This window comes from Danio rerio, chromosome 15, assembly GCF_049306965.1.
Source record: "Danio rerio strain Tuebingen ecotype United States chromosome 15, GRCz12tu, whole genome shotgun sequence".
Lineage (NCBI taxonomy): Eukaryota > Metazoa > Chordata > Actinopteri > Cypriniformes > Danionidae > Danio > Danio rerio.
Window position 1 is genome coordinate 7,711,079 of NC_133190.1, and position 7,223 is coordinate 7,718,301.

General features: G+C 36.9%; 1 long non-coding RNA gene across 1 annotated transcript; it reads left to right on the plus strand.

Annotated features, from left to right (window-relative positions):
* Positions 1 to 5,044, plus strand: LOC141377964 (uncharacterized). The gene is made up of 3 exons (XR_012391180.1): positions 1 to 317; positions 1,748 to 1,902; positions 2,012 to 5,044. It is a non-coding gene; the product is annotated as an uncharacterized lncRNA (long non-coding RNA).
* Positions 5,045 to 7,223: the final 2,179 nt, after the last annotated feature.

A 7,223-nucleotide genomic window follows, 5' to 3' on the forward strand; every position in this document is an offset into this window, starting at 1 on the left:
ACACACACACACACACACAAATGCTGATGGCTCATCGTGGGCTGTGCGGTGAGCCCCGAGGAAGAATGAAAAGCTGTGGAATAATACAGTCAGCGTTTTACTATGTGAGATATTTTTGTAATCTTCCTTGTTAAGATGTGTCCATACTTTACCCTTTTTATAGTTTTATACTTACTTAATATGCCTGACGAATCATTCGGCGAGATGTTCACTTCGATGATGAGCGTGAATCAGACTGTTTCTGCAGAAAGAAAACTCATCGATCACTTAATAATATATATTGAACACGAAGCACAAAGACTGGAAGATATTAAAAGGTAAGACAGCGACATATTAATTTATATATGTATGTATTTTAATAGGGATTAATTTTTTTAACTATTTAAGAATTTATTCATTTTCTTAATAATCTATTGTTTGACAGAGCCATGTTAATACTTACAAAAATTAACATATCAGCAAGTAGCGGACATTACGGTTGCTTAAAGTTCACCCAAAAACGTTTAGTTTTGGGTAGATATTGTTTCCTCCGTGAAACAAATGAATATACTTTAACAGTTCTTAACTGGGTCAAATACATAAAAAGGACAGAAAATTAAAATGTCTGACACTGGAATTTATACTTTACATTACATGTGGTGTGCACAGCAATACCTGTTCTGTTATTGCCATTAACACACAATGGTGGTGATTTCAAGACCTCCAGAAAAAGAAAACTGTGTGAAACTAGTAACGGCAGCCAGAAAAGAGAACAACGTCAAATTTACTGTCCTGTCCTAAAGACACTGCGTTAGAAGCAGAGTGCGAATTACAGGGGGGGTTTGGGGGGATTGATCCCCCTAATTAAAGCTTGACCCCCTTAAGATGTTATTAATTAAAATATTAGATATCCATTTGACCACCCCTATAATGTTTCATACCATTGTAAATAGCATAATTCAGTCTACGTGAGAAAAATTGTAAATGCAAATTAGATGAATAGTTTGTATACCCAGCTGAAAAAACAGCTTAAACCAGCCTAGGCTGGTTGACTGGTTTTCACTGGTTGACCAGCCTGGTTTTAGAGGGGTTTTGGCCATTTCCAGGCTGGTTTTCAGCCATTTTCAGCCGGGTCTTAGCTGGTCAGGCTGGAAAATGACCAGCTAAATCCAGCTAAGACTGGTCAAGCTGATTTTAGCTGGTCATCTCCCAGCATGACCAGCTAAGACCAGGCTGGAAATGTCTGGACACCAGCCTGAAAATGGCCAAAAACCCCTCTAAAACCAGGCTGGTCAACTTGCTCAGAAAACACTAAACAGCCCGTCCCACAAAACATTGAAAACTTAATTACATTTAATTATTTATAAATCATCATTATACATTAATCTATTAATAAATTAGGTGTAACTTAAATAAATACAAACATTTGATTCACTGAAGCATGTATCACACAAACTAACATTACTAAAACATTAATTGTTTCATTTTCAATTCTTCACATTAAGAAATAAATGGTTCTTTAGAGAACTGTTGACAAAGCAAAAAACGTTTTTGTAATCTTTATTTTCTTGCAGGTTATTAAAAGTAATCAGTACTTATTTGAGTGATTATGTCATAATATCACCTTCACATAATTTGTTTTTGTTTTTTAATGATACATTTTTGTATGTTTTCAACTACTGTACACCACCAACAGTAAAAAGTGTCCCCTTTTTTGATTTGGTTGATTTAAATTTACACGCATTTAAATTTAATAATCCCCTTTCAGGTTCTTTTCGAGAGTCACATCATTGCATGATGGGATGTACAACAAGCCATCAGATCCCATAGCCAATCCAATTGCTGCATTCAAACTGGTCAAAAGACTTAAATCCGAATGGTTGAATGTTGTCCATAGCACTGAAGCTGAAGAAAACATTAAAGGTAGTTTGCAGATCTTCACACACTAACTCAATAAAGTGAAAGCTTTTCCTTACTTTACTTTTGGCTTGATTTGTTCGCTTTACAACCCCCATGTACTGTTTTTCGTAAGTCCTTAGGGAGGACTACAGGAGGATGGAAAGCAGTTTGCCCAATCTGGAGGACCTTCGGGGGGCGGCGCAAGGGCTGATGAGACTTCAGGATGTGTACAATCTGCGCGTAGAGAGCCTTGTGCGAGGTCACTTCCAGCAAATCACTGATCCTGTTGACTTTTACAAACTCCCTGTGTCCGATATGCTCTCTGGGGATGATTGCTTTCTTGTTGGAAAGGTAAGTGTTGAAAAAACACTAGCAGTCATGCTCTGAAAGTTTTGTGAATCTCTGGGAAAGCCTCTTGAAAAAATGTGGTCCCACTTGAACACTTTTACTGATGTAGATTCCATAGGCCTACTGCTCAGTTTATTTATTGACTGATGCCTTTTTCTTTTAGCATTCTTGTTATAAACAACATCTGTTCATTTCACCGCTGTTCAGTGCAACTACTAAGTGAAATGGGCCATGTTAAAAAATCATTTAAGTGACAGACCTATTTACTAAAACTTTAACCTAAATGAATATTCATTCATTTATTCATTCATTCATTTTCTTTTTGGCTTAGTCCTTTTATTAATCAGGGCTCACCACAGGGGAATGAACCACCAACTTATCCAGCATATGTTTTACGCAGCGGATGCCCTTCCTGCTGCAACCTATCACTGGGAAACACCCATACATGCTTGAATTCACACACAATTTAGCTTATTTAATTCACCAACAGCACGTTTAAGTAAACCCACACAAACACGGGAAGAACATGCAAACTCCACACAGAAATGACAACAGACCCAACCAAGGATTTTAATATTCACATTGATAATCCAGAAATCAATGCTGTAAAAGAACTGATGACTGTTTTTAACACTTTTGATCTGACTCAACATGTTCAAGGACCCACACACAATCGTGGACACACCCTTGATCTACTTATAACTAAGGGTTTACACATTTCATCGACTGTTGTTAAGGATGTGGCACTATCTGATCATTTCTGTATCTTTTTTGATATATTGATCACTCCAGCTATTAAAGACAGATCTGTCTCTGTCAGAAAGAGATGCATAAATGAGAACACCAGTGAGCAGTTTATGAAGGCCATATCGCTAGCACCAAGTATATCTGCAGATACTGAACTGAACTAAACTTAAACACTAAAACCTGAACCTCACTGTTCCAGTTACTGAACCACACTGTTCCAGTTACTATGACCATTTATGTGAAGCTGCTTTGACACAATCTACATTGTAAAAGCGCTATACAAATAAAGCTGAATTGAATTGAATTGAATACTGTTGATTCTCTCCTTGATTTGTTCAATTCTAAAATTAACAGGAGCGATGTCATTTATGACATTCTCAAAGTCAAGAAGATGACTGGCAGGCAAAAGGGATCTTGGACAAGGTCACTTAGAGTACAAATGATGAAAAGGCAGTGCAGAAAAGCTGAGCGTATGTGGAGAAAGACGAAACTAGTAGTCCATTATAATATCTATAAAGACAGTCTTCATGCCTTTAATATGGAACTAAACACTGCTAGACAGACTTTCTTTTCAAGCATTATAAACAGCAACTTAAATAATGCTCGCACACTCTTTGCAACGATAGAGAGACTCACAAACCCCCCCAGTCGGATTCCAAGTGAGCTCCTCTCTGAAAGCAAATGTAATGAGTTTGCTCATTTCTTCACTGATAAGATTAATAATAACAGAAAGGCAATCAGCTCATCCAATCAGTCAAGTTGTGTCGATATGAAACAAGCTCAACCACAACTTAAGAAATCAGACATTATGTCTGATTTCATGGCAATTAACGGCAAAATCTTAGAAGAAATTGTGCAAGTTATGAAAACATCAACCTGCAGTCTTGACATGCTCCCCACATCATTCTTCAAAACGGTGTTTACCTGTTTAGAAATGGATCTTCTAAAAGTGGTAAATGGTTCACTTCTCTTAGGGATTTTTCCAACCTCACTTAAAACTGCAGTTGTTAAACTCCTCTTGAGGAAGAGCAACCTGGATAACACCCTATTGAGCAATTACAGGCCAATCTCCCATCTCAAACACCCATGACGTGTGGAGTCCCACAAGGCTCGATTCTGGCACCTCTCCTGTTCAACCTTTACATGCTCCCTCTGAGCCAAATAATGAGAAAGAACCAAATCTCCTACCACAGCTATGCTGATGACACTCAGATCTACCTAGCCTTACTGCCTAATGACTACAGCCCCATTGACACCCTCTGCCAATGCATTGATGAAATGAGCAATTGGATGTGCCAAAACTTTCTTCAGTTAAACAAAGAGAAAACTGAAATGATTGTGTTTGGAAGATGAGGTTCTCAAGGTTAATGCGTACCTTGGCACTAAAGGTCAAACAACAAAAAATAAGGTCAAGAATCTTGGTGTGACTCTTTTGAGTCAGATCTGAGTTTCAACAGTCATGTCAAAGCAGTCAGTAAATCAGCATACTATCATCTAGGGCTGTAACGATACATGATATTAAATCGAAATCGCGACACTCAGATCTACGATCCTGTGTCGCGGTGTGATAAGGGAGAATCGCGACACACCCCGTGATACCTTTCCAATAACGTCAGGCGTGCCTGCAAAAGTTGAGCTAATTAACACTTTTTTTCATTCGACATTACAAGCACTGCTCCGTTTTAGCCCTTTCAATATTCAGCCGGGAGAGCTCGCACGGAGCTCTTAGTAAGGGACCATCTGAATGGGATATCAAAAACAAAACCAACTTAACCCCGCTTGACAACCGACAACGCCAGAAACATTGCCAATGCTGTCAAAGTGCCCGGATTTTCAGCGCATATACGATGATTTGCTCACACTGTTAATGTGGCTGCGCAGAGAGGGATGGGCGTTCACCAGATGTCAGGTAACAGCGCAAACTTTTCTGTAACCGTGCTGTGCGCTTTCTGTTTGAACTTTTGAGAGTGCTGACTGACAGGTGCTTTCAGTTAAGATGAACACAGTTTCTATAGTTATACTTTATTTATAGATCTGCAATTGCCTCTCTGAATATCACACTAACTGTACCAAAAAAAAAAAAAAAATACTAATACTACTAATACTTCCCTTCTTAGACTTTACAGACCTGAAACTTGCCTATAGCACTTATTCATTGTTGCTCTTGGTTGTGTAGATTGATTCCTTGTCCTCATTTGTAAGTCGCTTTGGATAAAAGCATCTGCTAAATGACTAAATGTAAATGTATGTAGAGCCATATACCTTTACATTTACAATCACTCTATCTTGCTGGAGTTTATAGCCGTTTCGCTTTACTTCAGGACGCATTAACGCTGCTCTGAAGGTCTAATCGCTGTTTTAAGTTATCCAGAGCTGTATGAATATACAAATCTTGAATATCACAATAGTATTAAATATTACTATTGTAACAACACAGACAGCAACACTTTTGCACAATCGATACCCAGCTAATTCAGTCGTTTCATAAGAGGACCGCGCCTCTTCTTTTTTCCTTGTCAACATAAAGGCAGTGAGGTGCGCCTCGTTTTCGGCCCCTTGTTTAACTGCAAAGGCATACTTAATTTGCAGGACGATAACGTGTAACCCATGCCTACAGACACATTTGCCAAAGAAGCAAAATGGAAGAAGAATATTGCTGTTTGATACAGACCTGTTGATGCTTAACCAGCGCTTATGTTGACCTGGATCTGCGTAATAAACGCAACAAATAGGGTTTACTTTTTATTTTACAGCTTATGAAGCATGTACGCAGATTAATGCAATATCATATTTAAACAACAAAACTGTTTACAAAAAGTCTACATATGAGCGCATTTTTGCTGTCTTTTCATCACGCAGCGCGCGCACTTGAACCGCGAGGGAGAGAGAGGAAACCATATGCTATATCAGGACATAATCTTTAAAATAGAAAATGATTTCTATTAAAATGTAAATGAAAAAAAACATGATTGGAAAAAAAAGCCTATGCCGGTTATTAAAAAGAATCAGTCAGTATTTTCGTTTTGTAATATAAATTAATTATTTAAGTGAAAATAATTTAGGGCAGTCCTATTTTTTTTATTCATTTTATTTAGATTATTCTGCTCTTCTGTGCTAAGCACCTGCAGGTGCGTGGAAATGCTCTGTTGTTCTGTTCCGCTATTAATATTCTAACATATAGCCTAAAAATAAATCAGTATTTTAAAATGCAATATTTAATGTGTCAGACACAAAATAGACACGTCAATTTGTTTAATATAAAATTAATAGTAATCTGACCAGTTAACCCGTAATAACCGATTAATGAGCGGCGGTTGTCGGTTAGCAAAATTAACGAAATGAGCATCCCTAGTAGCTATTTAATTTACTTTTTCTATGTAAGAGAACTTGATTGAAAAAGAATTTTCAACATGCTTGAACCATCTACACAATGGAGTTTAGTTCTGTTTGGTTTTTCAACAGTATTTTGGGTCCCACTTAATATTAAGTGGCCTTAACTAATATGTAATAAACTATTAATTCCTGTGTAAGTACAATGTACTTATTGTGTAAATACATGTATTTACTGTGTAATGCTTGATTAAATACATGAATGTAATTACATATGTAATTAACTATAGTAATTACATTTGTAAATACACTGTTGACCATCCCTTACACCTTAACCCACCCTTAAACCTACCCATGCCACCAAACCTGTCCATAACCCAACACCTATCCCAACTCAAAAGCACCACAAGTGTTCTCAAATACATTATGAACACAGTAAGTACATTGTATTTATTTTTTGATGTAAGTACATAGTAGTTAAGGACACTTAATATAAAGTGGGACCGTATTTTGTTACCCAAAGCTATATCACTTCTGTTTTCTTTGTATTTATTTATTTTATATATGGCTATATTGTTAATAATTTGCATAGTTAATATTGTTCTTTGATGTTTAGTTTATAAAGATTTTTCAAATGTTATTTAATAAAAAATAGTTTTAAAAATCTTTTTTTCCCACCCCACACGAAAAAAAAAATAATAAAAAATCGTGATACGAACCGAATCGTGGGTCAAAAATCGTGATACGAACCGAATCGTGGGTTTGGTGTATCGTTACAGCCCTACTATCATCTCAAAAACATAGCAAGAATCAGATGCTTTGTTTCTAGTGAAGATTTAGAAAAACGTATTCATGCTTTTATCAGCAGCAGGGTGGATTACTGTAATGGACTCCTCACTGGTCTTCCTAAAAAGACAGTC